The sequence below is a fragment of the Babylonia areolata genome, chromosome 20, assembly GCF_041734735.1.
Source record: "Babylonia areolata isolate BAREFJ2019XMU chromosome 20, ASM4173473v1, whole genome shotgun sequence".
Lineage (NCBI taxonomy): Eukaryota > Metazoa > Mollusca > Gastropoda > Neogastropoda > Buccinidae > Babylonia > Babylonia areolata.
The window spans coordinates 34,705,339-34,722,838 of record NC_134895.1 but is presented as its reverse complement, the minus strand read 5'-3'; the positions used below and the strand labels follow the sequence as shown (position 1 = coordinate 34,722,838).

The 17,500-nt window shown below is 44.8% G+C and overlaps 1 protein-coding gene across 6 annotated transcripts in view; it reads left to right on the top strand.

Moving 5' to 3' along the window:
• The window catches only part of LOC143295452 (putative 3',5'-cyclic phosphodiesterase pde-5), a 71,831-nt gene extending 68,796 nt beyond the window's left edge, over positions 1-3,035 (top strand). For all 6 annotated transcript variants that reach the window (XM_076607156.1, XM_076607154.1, XM_076607160.1 and 3 more), the window contains one exon: positions 1-3,035. This exon is cut by the window's left edge and continues 1,676 nt beyond it. The gene's annotated coding sequence lies outside the window, so the exon portion shown is untranslated.
• Positions 3,036-17,500: the final 14,465 nt, after the last annotated feature.

Here is a 17,500-nt window from a genome sequence, read left to right as displayed (position 1 = left end):
CAGGGTGTGTATGGAAGAGACTTCAGTGACATGTGACCTTTTGTGGTGTACAGACAGCACACACCTGTGAGGCCTGTTACCAGGTTTTGTTTTAATTGTTGTGATATATATATATAATTTGATTCACTTTCTACGGTGTTTTTATATGCTTGGTAATGACTACACTAACACCTCAAGTCGGTTTTCTGTGTTTTATGATTCAGCCGTCATTGGTTATTTATCCTGGTTTCTTGTGTTGGCCAACTAATAGAGATTTTTACTGACACACTTCAGTAACCCTTCACTGTGCTTTCCCAGTACTGTGTGATACAGGATCCTTTGACCCTTGACCGCGTGTCGTCTCCATTTCCTTCATGTCGTGTGGATCCCAGTGACAGTGAGTGACACACGTACATGTTTGAGCTCGGAGCACTGTGCAGTTTGTTGTCTGGATACTAGGGTTTTGTGGTGAGCCTGACACAAGACTGAAATGTGTAACACTTCCTCGTGTATACCAGCAAAATGTCATTAATTTGGGTTTTTCTTCATCAGATACAACTGCCAAGGCGACCATATCGTATCACTGAAAGCGTTGTCTTCATTGGTTAACAAATGAATGTGATAACTTCCGGTCAGATAAAAGCACATACGCCTTAAAGGCACTGCCGATGAACGGATAGAACAGCAGTGGTTTTAAGTGGTTGTGCTCCCTTGTCTCGGCATGAGTTAATGTGTTTGATTTTCTATTGTTTGATATCAATGTTCATTACCTGGTTTCTGTTTCCATGTGTTAGTTAATTATGAAGCTTCTTCTCATTCCTATGTATAAGTCAGTTCAATAAGAAACATCTCCCCACTTCTGTGTATAAATCAGTTTTCTACATAAGAACGTCTCCTACCTTATATATAGAAATAAATCCGTGTCGTTACAGGACAGGTCGCTGGACAGTTCCTGCCTTTACTTTTTAACGCACGTGCATCGCTGGAGACGTCAAACTGTGCCACTCGTTTCAGCAGTTCGTAACAGTCATCATCTCCACTCACTCAGTCCCAGTCAGAATTCTTTTCTTTTCTTGTGGAAACTACTTCCTTTTTTCAGATGCACGTCATGTCAAGACCAGCTATGATGGACAATCTTTCAGTGGCAGTACAGTCAGACGTGCTGACCGGTTAGCTGCAGAGACCTGTGTTGTTAGGCTAGTCTCGAGTGACCCACGGGGGAGGGGAGGAGGGGGGTCATTTTTGGCAGATGAAGATCGAACCCTCCATCCACCCCCTCCCAGTTGGAATACGCTAGAAGTCAAGTCTTGAGCCCATTGTGCACTCAGAAGATTCCCCTTTTTTGTCGGGATAGGGGTACAGAAGTAATACCCACACCGTGTAGCATGTTTTGTGCGATACGATTACTGCCTTTCCGAACAAAGCACCCGTTTGATGGTTTTGCTGTTCCTTTTTCCTTCCTGATAGAATCCCTGGCGTTGCCTTTTTCCAGCCCTGGTGTTTGGAAAGCGGAAAAGGAAGGGGTGACTGCCTGCCTGACTTTGACAAGAAGAAATGTGAGGGGTTAGGATGGGGTGTGGGGTCAGGTTCACAGACTCTGGTACTACATGGCTTGCAGAGCATCTGATACCGCATGAATGTGCGTCTCTGACGCTTTGAAAACAGAAAGGGCGCGCTGCGTGTTCATCAAGCAGGTTCCATGGAAGACATTATTTTTTTAAATCTATAATGAACACATAAAAATTGTTTTGAAACAAGCAAAAAATTAACAAATAAATAAAAACAAAATACAAAAACAAAGAAGCAAACTAAAAAAAAAAAAAAAAAAAAAAAATGTGTACCGGAGCTTCAGTCTGATGCCAGATCGTTTTCTGTAGAGTTATTTCCCTTCGCTGCATCTTGAACCAGAAACCTGGACCATCATGCCTACCTATGTGTGGCAATGAAAATCTGACTACATGTAGCAATGAATATCAAATCAGAATGTGCATCGTCAGATCGACCCTCTGGAGGAAGTCTGGGACACCATAGTATTATGGTAATACAGTGTATTGAGTACACGCTAAATTAGGGTTTTTCATTGTGATCTGAACTCCATTGTTGTGACATTTTGTTTCTGTTGATGTTTACTATGATATTTATGACATTCTTATACATGTATGCTTTACAGTTTATGTAGGTAGATAGGTATGCATATGTGAACCTACGATGGTACGTATGCATGTGACTCTGTGTGTGTGTGTGTGTGTGTGTGTGTGTGTGTGTGTGTGTGTGTGTGTGTGAACTTACCCCTAATACTACTACTTCCCACATGAAGTTGATGGGTTTTCTTCTGTGATAATTATAGTGTATTACCTGTTTAGCTTGTGGCTTTTTACACAGTGTGCACATTATGTACGGAAAACATCACAAACGGATCCATACTCATTCAACAGATTGATGACATAACACGTAATCAGTCTTTATCAATATTTTATAAATGTGAGATAACGACTGTGAAAGGGTGTACTCGTGTGACAAGGGTTTTGATAACGCTGTCAAAAACGAAAAGCATGAGTGGGGTTTTGTAACATACATTTTATTTAATTGAGTCGTGTAATATCACCACAATATGTACATGAGTAAACAAAATGATCCATATTTATACATATGAATATTAGAATGATTCACAATCACTGACACTGCAGTCTTTCGCTAGGGTTGTGCGGTTCGGGAAGGAAAAAAAAAAAGAACCGAAAAACAAACATGGATACATTTTGGTAATTGTTGGAGAGACAGAGAGAAAGCTAGAAGAAAGACGTGGCCAATACAGAAAAGTGTTGTGATAGTTCTGCAGTGTCTGATCGTCTGATCTTTACATTACTCAATGTTTTGTAGCTGCCCAAATCTTGGTTACAATTGCTGTTGTCTTTTATTCTATTTGAATTTTGTTGTTGTTTTTTTTTTAGTCTGAAATGAATGATTCGTTGAATCTTTCTACCTCTTGACAAGACATCCTTCAGTCCATTCCTTCCATAGTTGCCGTTGTTATTTGCAAATTACATGTATCGTCTCGATGTTGGTTTTTTATATTTTTTATTATGTGTCTTTGTAAGACGTTTTCCATCTCTTGTGGCGTGATGTGGAAGGAGTAGTGTGTGTGTGTGTGTGTGTGTGTGTGTGTGTGTGTGTGTGTGTGTTTGAATGCAGTATTTATCCCGAATGTGTCTGGTTGTAACAATGTAATCATTTATACCTTTTTAAAAAAAATTATGGGAACGTTTTTTCTATCATTAACAGTTATAGTTCAGTGAAAATTATGGGAACTTTTTTCAATCTTTTTTGTATCTTTTAGCCGAACTGAGTAATGGAACAACGGAGTTTCTGACAACACTGTTCGCTCCCAGTATACTGCACTTCGCTTTTTGTCCTTTCCACACATAGAACGGGAAATGTCTCGATCGTGCACGAGCCTTTCGTTTATTCTCAAATGGGTCATCTCGCCTTAATGACTAGATGCTCAGTTTGATTTTCCAGTAAAACTTGGGAAAAAGAGCGAGAGCGGGAATCGAACCAGGACCCTCACGGACACTTTTGGCACATGAGCTATTCTGCCACCTTTCTCCTACACACACACACACACACACACACACGACCGCGCGCAATCGCACACACTCTCCCTTTCCCTTCATTCGTTCTCTTTCGCGCACCACTCATTTTCACTCCCGCCTGTAAAAACAACAACATCTACACTGTTCTACACTGCTCTGTTTCTTGTGACCCGACTCTTCTCGTCACACCTCCTGAACTCCCCCCCACCCCCCCTACCACACCCGTGCGGTTTCTTTCGAAAACATTGTAAGTGCGGTTTTAATTTGTTCGCAGTGTGTAACAAAGCCCTTTTTCCTCTCTCTCTCTGTTCGCGAGGTATTCACAAGGATCGGCAGAACCAAGCAGAATAGACTGACAAATACATACTATCATACTAACACAGGCAAAAGGGAGAAAGGCAGACAAACGGACAGACAAAGAGACATTTTCTTTAACCACGATTAGGGAGATTTTAATCGATACAGGGAACCCAGAGGGTGTGGGATAGGGAGTCTGGGGATGAACACTGGGAGATAAAGGGAAACGCGCGTGCTCTCACACACAGTATGAGTGAGATGAAAAAGAGTGATGCACACAAGGACGGACGAGACGTACAGAGAAAAGACACACACACACACACGCATACACGATAGACAAATACATACTGTTTTTCGTGTGACTCGGTGTACATCCACTGCATCATGTCTTCAAACGGACCCCTTGAACCTGGGATGTGTCAGTCCTGTTACGTACGTATCGTGACGTGGTCGCCCTGAGGCGAGAGTCCACGATCGAGTTATTTCAGTGTGTTGGCGCGGATGATACCATACTGGGTCCCTTTGAGTACCGTTTGCAGAAGTTAACTTTGGGACAACACTGGTTGTTTTAAACAAATTTGATTCCACAGAAACTTCATCAAAGCAGCTGGTTTACAGGTGAGTCAAAGCACAACAAGCAAAGCTAACAACAACACGGGGGGGGGGGGCGTTCCACTGTCCACCTTTCTTCCCATTTATCCTTTCCATTCAGTTTCGCTTCGAAGACTGAAAAAGTAAACTGGTTAACAACATTGTTATATAAACTCTACATCACCCCCCCCCCCCAACACACACACACACACACCCTCTCGACTGCCGAAAAGAAGGTCAGTAAAAGAGTGTAGACGGGGGACGGGAAGATGTGTACAGTATATGTTTAAATGTTTTTAACTAATTTACGTTTTCCGTCTTCAAAGCGAAAGAGCAAAGGGAAAGAAATGTGGAGATTGGCCATTTTAAAATTCAGTTTAATTATTTCTTAGTATGACCTGTTATGCACTCTCGACGAAGCATCATGTAATGACAGTGCAAATGTATGTAGAACTTGCTTTACCATTTGAAGAAAGTAAATCTACGATTTCCACTGAGACAGAGAGACAGGGACAGACGAAACTAACACACGCACAGAGAGAAAAAACGAAGCGAAATGTTTTATTCAAATAAAGGCCAAAGCCCCTTACTGAAGGGGTGTGACACATGTACCTTGAAATGTAGGAATTACAGTCATACTAATAACCATAGCAACATACTTTGTATAATGTTAATTGCACAAAATCAAACTAATGCAGCAGCAATATACCAACCATGTCATAAAATACACTGATAGGGGGCAAAAAAACAACCACGATATTATAGTATTCAACCTTTTCAAAGATTTATAAATATAAACTGCCAGCCCACCAAAAGTAGTTTCATTTCTGGATGACAACAACAAGTTCGATCCAAAACTACAAGGGCTATTATAATGTTTAGGTTCAATTAATTGTAATCTAAGGTCAAATAAGGCAGTACAACAAAACGAAAAATGGATCTCATCTTCCTTTCCTTTGTTACACAAGCGACACATCTGTTCACGTTCACCTTTGGCCCCATATCTCAAATGATGACAAGTAATATCAGAAATAACAAATCTAAATTTAGTCACTGCGCATTTAACATACCCCGACTCATTCTAATCATAGGATATGGCTCCGTCACACACGTAGTCTTAAAAGTATATACTGAGCAAATCCATCGCTGGTGTGTGTGTGTGTGTGTGTGTGTGTGTGTAGCACAATTACAAAAATGTTTTCCCACCCAGCTCTAGTGTACAAAATCAAGAAATTGAAGCATAAACAAGAAAAGAAATGGAAAGTGGGAGAGAAGAGTGGAAACAAGAGAGAGAGAGAGAGTTAAATGTTTAAATACCTATAAAAAGTGGCAGTGAAAAAAATGATAATTTATTAACAAGCTTCAGACAAATGAAAGAAAAATAGGGGTAATAGCAGAGGGGTGAGAAACACATTTCACAAACTGTGTAAATATCAGTAAAGTCAAAAACAAAATTGAGAATAAATAAGGAACAACATTTACAACGAAGTGTAAAGTTTTCGAGTTCTTCATGAAGCGTTCACGACGAGAGGTCTTGATTGCAGGCATAATGTTTTTTTTTTATTTTTTTTTTTTTTATTAACTTTAAGATGATATCCGTGAAATTTCATTTCTTTAGCATCCTCCTGAATAAGTATAGATTTGAAAAGATCGACTCTTGAAGAATGTGTGTGTGTGTGTGTGTTTGTGTGTGTGTGTGTGTGTACATAATGACGTACAAATCATTTATTTGTTGCATTAATACATCGCAGTACTGACATCCGACCTGCCCTGCCCCACTTTAATCAATCAAGCCACGCACACACACACACTAAACACACGCACACCACACACACGCACGCGCACACGCGCGCACACACTAAACACTAAACACACACACTCACTCGAGCACACACACGCATACACACATATATTCACACGCGCACACACACAGACATTCACACACACGCGCACACACACACAAACACACACGGATGGACGGAACTTGACGTCAAAGCTGGGACCAGGACGGATAATACACATATCCTCTGGGTTAGACCTGTATTCGCATCAAGTGGAACACACGTATTTAACCCCATGGCTGATGTTCCTTTCCGAAACGAGATCAGCGTGACACACATTTGTACGAGGGTCATTCAATAAATAAGGTGAATTTTTCGGTATAAGGACTTCTAATACAGATAGAAGCTTACTTTTTTTCTTTTTTTTTCAGCGTAGTCTCCCAGCACTGTCACACACTTTTCCCATCTGTGCACAAGCTCCCGTATTCCCTCAGCGTAAAAATCTTTGGACTGATGTCTCAGCCAGTCGCTCACAACACTTTTGACTTCATCGTCACTTTCAAACTTCGTGCCTCTCGTGAACGCTTTCAAGGGACCAAACAGGTGAAAGTCTGAAGGGGCAAGGTCTGGGCTGTAAGGGGGATGAGGGAGCAGTTCCCAGCCCAGCTCTGTTTGTGCTCTGGAGTAAGCATCTTTGGCACCCACCGGCAGCTGACCTTCGAGTAGCCAAGGTCATCATGGACAATTTTGTGTCCTGTCCCAACAGATAAGCTCAAAGTCCTTGCAATGTCATCCACTGTCACCCTTCTGTCAGACTGAATGAGGTCATTGACTGATTCGATCACCTCAGGAGACCTCACTTCTGTAGGCCTTCCAGGCCTGTCTTCATCCTCAGCACTGCTCCGTCCTTCTTTAAACAATTTAGCCCACTTTCAGACATTTTTTCGGCTGAAACATGTGGCACCATACACAGTTGACATTCTCCTATGAATTTCAACTGGTTTGCACCCTTCAGCAACCAAAAACTTGATAACTGACCGCTGTTCAATCCTGGAGCATGCTTCTTGGTCGGCCATCTTTGTTAATCGCCAAAACTCTCAAAGTTTTTTTTAATCTGCAAAACAAATTAAATCCATGTGAAAAAGAAGTAAAACAAAAAAAAGAAAAGAAAAAAAAGTAAGCTTCTATCTGTATTAGAAGTCCTTATACCGAAAAATTCACCTTATTTATTGAATGACCCTCGTATTTCCTGCTTCTCGTGTACTTTTAAATGGTGCAACTGATTCCACTGAGCAAGGGAACTGGGGGAATAGAGAGAGGGTGGACGATAGAAAAGCTTCAATATCTAACAAAACAACTCGCACTTGGGCAATAATAAACCCAGGCAGATGAAATCACTTATCATATATGTTTAGAATGCATACATCAGAACACTAGAACATAAAAAAACCCTGGCAAATGTATACAGACATCGATTACACTTAAAATGCACAAATCAAGACACATTGGAGCAATTGCTGCGCCAGACGATAGGGGGAAAATGAAAGAAAGTGATTAGTTAAGATGTGTGGGCGAAAGTGGTGCACAAAAGGTTAATATGAAACTGTGATAGGAGGAAAAGAAAGATGTAGGGGGAAAAAAGAGGATGGAGGCCCTATCAGAAAAAAAGCGGGGCGGAGGTGGTGGTTAAGGGGGGCGGAGAAGGGAAAAAGAAGAAGAAATATGTGGGGAAAAAGAGGTTAGAGGCCCTACAAAAAAAGAAAGAATAAGAAAAGGAGAAAAAAAAGATTCCACTAAGCAAAAGTAATAACGCAGTCCCAAGAGGAAGAAGTCCAATGGTGACTGACATCCTGATCTGTAAGTTGTGGTGGCCTTGTCTCAATGAGGTGGCAGCCCTTCACTGACATCCTGACCTGTAAGCTCTGGTGGCCATGTCTCAGTGAGGTGACATCCCTTCACTGACATCCTGACCTGTAAGCTTTAGGGGCCTTATCTCAATGAGGTGGCATCCCTTTACTGACATCCTGACCTGTAAGCTCTGGTGGCCGTATCTCAATGAGGTGACAGCCCTTCACTGACATCTTAACCTGTAAGTACTGCTGGCCTTGTCTCAATGAGGTGATAGCCCCTCACTGACATCCTGACCTGTAAGTTGTGGTGGCCTTGTCTCAATGAGGTGACAGCCCTTCACTGACATCCTGACCCGTAAGCTCTGGTGGCCTTATCTCAATGACGTGACATCCCTTCATTGACATCCTGACCTGTAAGCTTTAGTGGCCTTGTCTCAATGAGGTGACAGCTCTTCACTGACATCCGGACCTGTAAGTACTGGTGGTCATATCTCAATGAGGTGACATCCCTTCACTGACATCCTGACCTGTAAGCTCAGGTGGCCTTATCTCAGTGAGGTGACAGCCCTTCACTGACATCCTGACCTGTAAGCTGTGGTGGCCTTGTCTCAGTGAGGTGACATCCCTTCACTGACATCCTGACCTGTAAGCTCTGGTGGCCTTATCTCAGTGAGGTGACATCCCTTCACTGACATCCTGACCTGTAAGCTCTGGTGGCCTTATCTCAGTGAGGTGACATCCCTTCACTGACATCCTGACCTGTAAGCTCAGGTGGCCTTATCTCAGTAAGGTGACAGCCCTTCACTGACATCCTGACCTGTAAGCTCTGGTGGCCTTATCTCAGTGAGGTGACATCCCTTCACTGACATCCTGACCTGTAAGCTCAGGTGGCCTTATCTCAGTAAGGTGACAGCCCTTCACTGACATCCTGACCTGTAAGCTCTGGTGGCCTGATCACAGTAAGGTGACAGCCCTTCACTGACGAGCATACTTGTCGGGCAGCAGTCAAAGGGTTAATTCGGACGCTAGTGCAATGTTTTGTCTTTCTCTCTCCCCCCTCTCTCTCTGTCTCTCTCTCTGTCTGTTTTTTTTTCTCTCTCTCTGTCTCTGTCTGTCTGTCTGTCTGTCTCTCTCTTTTCATCTCTTGTCTTTTTGTCTCACTCATATTTCTCTCTCTCTCTGTATCTCTCTGTGTCTGTTTCTCTGTCTGCCTAGCTCTCTCTATCTTTGTGCCCCCCCCCCCCGCCCCCCAACTCTCTTTCTCTCTCTTCTCTCTCGTTCTCTGTGTGTGTGTGTGTGTGTGTGTGTGTGTGTGTGTGTTCATGCATGCACGGACAATTTTCAAAGCCTACTCATCAGCAATTGACCGTATTATTGCTCATGGGCTCTCCCCTCAAAGATAATGATGGGCCTTTTTTTTCCACTCGCACCTGTCACCTTCGCACCATGGTGTTAACCAGAAAAACAGGACACATCTAACACAGAACAGGACATAGTAGAGCATTCTGATCACAGCTTGACTGCAAACGTTGTGTCAGTGACGTGATGGAGCGATTGTACCGGTGTAACAGGCCAGATCTTACCCCCGTAAGAACTGGCCTAGGGCAGAGTTTACCCCCGTAAGAACTGGCCTACCAGAGTTTATCCCCGTAAGAACTGGCCTGGGCTACATCTTACCCGGGGTAATGTTTGGCCTAGGCCAGTTTATATCCCCTGTGCCATTTCTTACCCCCTCTCTTTTTCTCTGAAATACATTGATATTTGAAGAGTGCCAAGAATGAAAGGTGTGTGAACTGCGAGAAATTTATTTCACACAATAGTTATTACCAATGGGCTTTTATTCAAAACTGGAAAGTTATCAATGAACTTGTTGCTTGGATAAAACTGTTGTCTTATTTGCAATTAAAATTTTCGATATGGAACACCTGTTTTAATTGATATTATCTTTGAACGTGAAGTTCGTTCCTAGAGACGTTCAGTCGTTCTGATGTACAGTGACTGCTTTTGATGAGTTATGCTTAGTAATCTTGAGTTGGAAATAGAAAGAGGGAGACGTAGTGGCACACCACGAGAGCCGTTTGCAAAGTTTGTAATATGGATGTGATTGGGGATGAGTTCTATCTTATTATGGAATGCACAAAGTATATAATGACTTCCGAGACAAGCGTGTGCATGAAAAAATATTTGTCTCCGAAGTCGGTTTTCATTTTTGTTTGTTTGTTTGTTTTTTGTTCATAGGAAGCAGATGGAATCTGTTAGCTGTAAGTTGTCCGCGGTTAATGGTGGTCAATGGTGGTCAGTAGTGGTCCATATATAGTGGTCAGTGGTGGTCAATAGTGCTCTGTAATTGTGGTCAGCGGTGGTCAGCAGTAGTCAGTGGTAGTCAGCGGTCAGCAGTGGACAGTAATAGGCAACGGTGGTTATCAGTGGACAGTGATGTCAGTGGTTAGCAGAAGTCAGTGGTCAGTGGTGGTCAGCAGTGGTCAGTGCTGGGCAGCGGTGATCAGTTGTCAGAAGTGGTCAGTGGTCAGAACTGGTTAGTGGTCAGAAGCGGTCAGCAGTGGTCAGAGGTCAATAGTCATAAGTGGTCAGTATATAGTGGTCAGTGGTTGGTTCTGGTCGGTCAGTGGTTAGCGGTTGTAAGTGATCAGTAGTGCTAGTAGTCAGTGGTGGCCAATGGTGGTCAGCTGTCAGTAGTGGTCAGTGTTGCTCAGCAGTGGTCAGTGGTGGTCAGCATTAGTCAGTGGTCATCAGTGGGCAATGGATGTCACTGGTGGTCAGTGGTCAATAATGGTTAGTGGTCAGTATATGGTGGCCAGCAGTGGTCAGTAGTGGTCAATTGCTAGCGGTGATCAGCAGTAGTCAGTGGTGGCCAGCAGTGGTCAGTAGTGGTCAATTGCTAGCGGTGATCAGCAGTAGTCAGTGGTCAGTGGTGGGCAGCAGTGGATAGCGGTCACCAGTGGTCAGTAGTAGTCAGTGGTCAGTAGTGGTAAGCGGTGGTCATTGGGTAGTGGTTGTCAGTGACCAGCAGTGGTCAGTTTGCAGTCAATAAAATCAAAAACAAAAAACCAGGACGTCTTGATAATGCACAAATGTGACAAAACAACGCAATCTGAAGAATTTGACGTAGTGGTCAGCAGTGGCAAGTACTGGTCAATAATGGCCAACAGTATAGTGAAATCCTGCTAAAACGTTGCAATATTGCCTACAATATGATGCAAGCTGAACTCTGATAGTGGTCAGTAGTGGTCATACAGTGGTCAAACATCTTCAAAGACATAATATACAAATGCGACAACATAATGCAGTCTGAACACTCTTGAACTGTGGTCAACCATGGTCAGCTGTAGGGGAACATAGACCTGGGGGAACTTAGACCTAGGGGGATATAGACCTGGGAGAACTTAGACCTAGGGGGATATAGACCTGGGAGAACTTAGACCTGGGGAAACATAGACATGCTCCCCTGCACTGCATCCCAACTAGGTCACTGTTAACCTCTCTGATGTTGTCTGAAAGTGAGCATGATGTGAGCGGGCGTGGCATGGCACGTGAAGGACATTACGAGTATGTCTGTGGGTGGGTGGGGGTGATGGTGTGTGTGTGTGTGTGTGTTTGTCTGTGTGTGTGAACAGAGACGCTAGCGTCAAAAACAGGATTGCTTAAGTCAGCGCCGCCTTTGGGAGACTCCGTGACAACGTCTGGAAGCGGAGACAACTCAGCTCTACTGTGCAGTGGTCCTTACCACCCTCCCTTACGCCAGCGAGACCTGGACTATTTACAGCAGACACGCCAAACAGCTCAGCCTGAGCTGTCTCTGCAGATTCCTCCACATCAGGTGGCAGGACAAAGTCTCCGACACGGAAGTCCAGGAACGAGCTGGCCTCTGCAGCGTCTAAACCCTTCTGCAGAATGTCCAAGCCAAGTGGGCTGGACATGTGGTGAGAATGTCAGACAGCCGACTGTCTAATCAGCTGCTGTGTCAGGGCAAGCGCTCAGTTGGAGGACAGACGAAACACTACCAAGACTGCCTCAAAGCGTGCCTCAAAGTCCTGGGCGTCGACATCAACACTTGGGAGACACTTGCTCTGGACCGTCCAGCTTGGCAAGCATAATCACCACAAAAGCCCGTGCAGCTGAAGCCAGGCGCATCACCGAGGTGCAACGGAAGCGTGCTGTGCGCAACTGAGGCCCGAGCACCATCCACTGCCACAACAGCACCCACTCACTTGTGTCCCACATGTGGGCGAGACTTCAGGGCCCGGATTGGCCTCACCAGTCACCTCTGGACCCACAGCTACACAAACACACACACACACACACACACACACACACACACACACACACTCACACACTCACACACACACACATACATCTTCCATCTGACTCTTGAAGCCATGGTCATCTTCGAATCCGAAGGACGAACATCACATCACGTTTTTGATTAACATCATCACATCACTTTTTTGCATTAATTGCAAAGTGCCTTGAGCGTTGGAAGGATTTATACACATTCCCTTTATCATTATTATTATTGTTGTTGCTGTTGTTAGTATTAGTATTGTTATTATAATCATAATTATCACCATCATCATTATCATCATGTGTTTTATGTGTAAATGTGATACAGACTGGTTGGGTGAGCGAAGTGTACACAGGGGGTATATTCCAGCCGGGAGGATAAGAAATGGCCTAGGCTGGTTCTTACCCGGGGTAAGAACCAGCCAGGGGTAAGATCTGGTCTGTTACACCGGTGTTGCAGGCTGTTCTTCGTATTTCCGTTTGTTTTTACCCTGGGATTTAATCTGGTTATGCCCAGATCAACTCCGAGGTCTGTGTAGATTCGGCTAGAATGATCCTCCCACCCCCGCCCCCTCCCTCAGGGGTAATCTACATAGTCAGAATTGACCCATCCCTAGATGGATTTTACACTACAAAGGTTTAATTCAAACGCTAATACAAGGTTGTCTTTCTTTTGAGAGACAGAGAACTCTCCCCTCCCCCCCCTCTCTCTCATTGTCTCACTTTCGTTCTCTCTGTCTCTGTCTCTCTGTGTCTTTCTTTGTCTCTCTTTCACTGCCTCTTTCTGTCTCTTTCTGCATGTTTCTCTTTCTATGTCTCTCTCTGTTTCTTTTTCTCTCTTTCTGCCTCTCTCTCTCTCTCTGCCCCCCACCCCTCCCTCTCTCTCTCTCTGTCTCTTGCTCTCTGTCTCTTGCTCTCTCTCTCTCGCTCTGTCTGTGTGCGTGTGCATGTTTGTGTGCATGTTTGTGTGCATGTTTGTGTGCATGTTTGTGTGCATGTTTGTATGCATGCGTCTACTTAGTTTCAGTTTCAGTAGCTCAAGGAGGCGTCACTGCGTTCGGACAAATCCATATACGCTACACCACATCTGCCAAGCAGATGCCTGACCAGCAGCGTAACCCAACGCGCTTAGTCAGGCCTTGAGAAAAAAAAAATATATATATATACAGATAGATAGATAAGCTTACATAAATAAATAAATAAATAATAATTATGATATAAAAAAGGTAGTAGTAATGAAAATAATAATAAAATAATAATAATAATAATAATAATAAATAAATAAATAAATAAATAAGACAACAATGATGATAAATAAGCAAATAAATGTAAAACATAAAGACACACATTCACACATACACCCACACATGCATAACAGATATGCACCAAACACGCAGTTTCACAGATATGAAAGCACAGTCAAATACATATAAACGTACATGAGCTCCAACACACACACACACACACACACACACACACACACACACACACATTACCCTGCACCTCCTCTACCCCCCTCCTCCACACACTCATTTCTAGTCTATGTATCGCAGCTTCCACGGCACACACACACACACACACACACAAACAAACACGCACGCACACACACACACACACACACACACACACACACACACACACACACACACAGATGAACGCTTACTTGTACAAGCACACACACTGACCGTATTGTTGCTCAAGGGCTTTCCCCTCAAAGATAATGGACCCCCCCCTTTATTTTATTTTGCCACTCTTACCTGTCACCTTCGCACAATGCGTTTAATCAGAAAAACAGGACACATCAGAGACGGAACAGGACACAGTTGGGCCTACTGATCACAGCTGGCCTCCTAGCGCTGTGTCTGTGACGTAACAGAACGATTGTACCGGTGTAGCAGGCTGTTCTTCGTACCTCCGTTTGTTTTTTTTACCCTGGGATTTAATCTGGTTATCCCCAGATCAACTCCGAGGTCTGTGTGGATTACCCAGGGGTAATCTACATAGTTAGAATTGACCCATCCCCAGATGGATTTTATACTACAAAGGTTTCATTCGAACGCTAATGCAAGGTTTGTCTTTCTTTTCAGAGACAGAGAACTCTCTCTCTCTCTCTCTCTCTCTCTCTCTCTCTCTCTCTCTCTCTCTCTCTCATTGTCTCTCTTTCATTCTCTCTCTCTCTCTCTCTCTCTCTCTCTCTCTCTCTCTCTCTCTCTCTCTCTCTCGTTGTCTCTCTTTCGTTCTCTCTGTCTCTGTTTCTGTGACTCTGTCTCTCTGTGTCTTTCTTTCACTGCCTCTTTCTATGTCTGTCTCTGTTTCTTTCTCTTTCTTTCTGCCTCTCTCTCTCTGTGCCCCCCCCCCCCCCCTCTGCCCCCCCCCCTCTCTCTCTCTGTCTCTTGCTCTCTCTCGCTCTGTCTGTGTGGGTGTGCATGTTTGTGTGCATGTTTGTGAGCATGTGTCTACTTATCTATCAGCAACTGACCGTATTATTGCTCAAGGGCTCTCCCCTCAAAGACAATGAACCGCCTTTTTTTTTTGGCCACTAGTACCTGTCACCGTCACCTTCGCACAATGCGTTTAATCAGAAAAACAGGACACATCAGAGACGGAACAGGACACAGATGGGCCTACTGATCACAGCTGGCCTACCAACGCTGTGTCTGTGACATGACAGAACGATTGTACCGGTGTAGCGGCCTGTTCTTCCTACCTCCGTTTGTTTTTACCCCGGGTTTTTATCTGGTTATCCCCAGATTAACCCCGAAGTCTGAGCAGATTCGCCTAGAATGATCCCTCACCACAGAGGCAAAGTTCATAGTCAGAACTGACCCATTTCTAGTAGGATTATACCCCCCCCCCCCTGCACCCCCCCCCCCCCCCCCCCCGCCCACACCCCTCTCCCGCACACCCCCCAGTCCCCGCCCCCTTGTAATGGATGTAGGGATCATTCTAGGTCGGCTAGCTTCAAATGACCCCCTGATGTAAATTTTGGCCCGGTTGAAATCAGTACAGGACTATCACAGTAGAAATTCTCAGTGTTTGCTTCCGTTGATTTATAGTGACAGACGAAGGGGTGGGGTCAGTAAAAGGTAGCCTAGGACATTATTGTTTCTCTTGTGGTGGGGGGGGGGGGGGGGGGGGAGGGGGGGGGGGGGGGGGGGATCGTGTCGTCATGTTGCCATTCTCGTGTAACTTGAAACAACCGTTAGGCTTGACAGACACATACGCATGCACACACAAACCAACACACACACCCACACACAGACACACACACACAGACACAGACACACACAGACACACACACACACACACACACGGCCCCCGCCCCCTTGTAATGGATGCAGGGATCATTCTAGGTCGGCTAGCTTCAAATGACCCCCTGATGTAAATTTTGGCCCGGTTAAAATCAGTACAGGACTATCACAGTAGAAATTCTCAGTGTTTGCTTCCGTTGATTTATAATGACAGAGGAAGGGGTAGGGTCAGTAAAAGGTAGCCTAGGACATTATTGTTTCTCTTTTACAATAGCTTGAATAAAACCCGTGGAAATGGATTAATTTAGAACTAAAGGAAAGGGTGATGCTCGATCTTGACAAGCTACAAATGACTCCGGGGTAAATCTCAGCCTGGGGGGTGTGTAGTTTGGGGCTGTTCAGTTCAACGGGGGAAGGGTTGTGCTGTTGAGGGAGAGAGAGAGAGGACTGGGCCCAATTCAACAGAATCCGGAATCGAGAAAGAAGAACGCATTTATATCATCTGTCAGCAGTGACTAGTTTACTGGCACAGAGGCAGAATTATTGCTTTGGAGGGGGTGGGGGGCGTGGGGGGGGGGGGGGGAATCGTGTCGTCGTGTTGCCATTCTCGTGTAACTTGAAACAACCGTTAGGCTTGACAGACACATACGCACGCACACACATAATAACACACACACACACACGCACACACAGACACAGACACACACTCACACACACACACACACACACACACACACACACACACACACACACACACACACACACACACACACACACACACACACACACATTCACGCACGTTCGCACACACACTGACACACTGCCACACGAACCTACGCACACACACATTCACGCACGTTCGCAAACACGCACACACACACACGCACACACACACACACACACACACACACACACACACACACACACACACACACACACGCACGCACGCACGCACGCGCGTACGCACACATATACACATCCCCTGTCCACACTGCGTCAGAACCTTCCGGGCGCGGACTGGCCTGACCAGTCATCAGCGCACCCACAGAGCCCAACCCACCCACCCCCAGGATGACTAGATGGTCCTCGTCGATCCCGACGGACGAACCACACTTACACACACACACACACACACACACACACACACACACACACACACACACACACACACACACACACACACACAGAGAGAGAGAGAGAGAGAGAGAGAGCTCCAGGAAAGCCTTCCCTCACACCATCGATCGCCTCAAAGAAATAAAAGCAGAGAGAGGGAGCGGCCGTAAGTCTAACATGAAAGGTAGAGCACGATGCTTGTCAAATCAAACAAATATCGGCATTATTTCCAAACCAACACTGCGCAAATTTCTTCAAAACGGAACAAAGTCTCTGTGGGCTTTTCCAAATACAATAGACTGAGCAACACACTAGACGCCACGCTCTTGGCATCAGAGATCTTTTCCCATCCCTCTTGCAGCCAATCAGTGGCAGCCTCTGTGCGTGTGTGTATGTGTGTGTTTGTGTGCATGTATGGGTCTGTGTGTTTGAGTGCGTTTGTGCATGCGCGAGGGTGTAAGTGATCACAAGTGTCAGGAGATTTCTGTGCACGTGCGTATGTGTGTGTGTCTATGTGTGTGTGTAAGGGGGAGGTGGGGGTGCGGAGGGGAGGGGGGTAGAGGATGAGGTATGTGAGTGTATGCATACCTACACTGTGGGAGCAACAGGATATTGGAACGTGCGGGTGCGTAATATATATATATGTATATATATATATGTATATATCTATATCTTTGTATACATATGTGTGTGGGGTTGGGGGTCGGGGATATGGGCGTATGTGTGTGTGCTTGTACAAGTAAGTG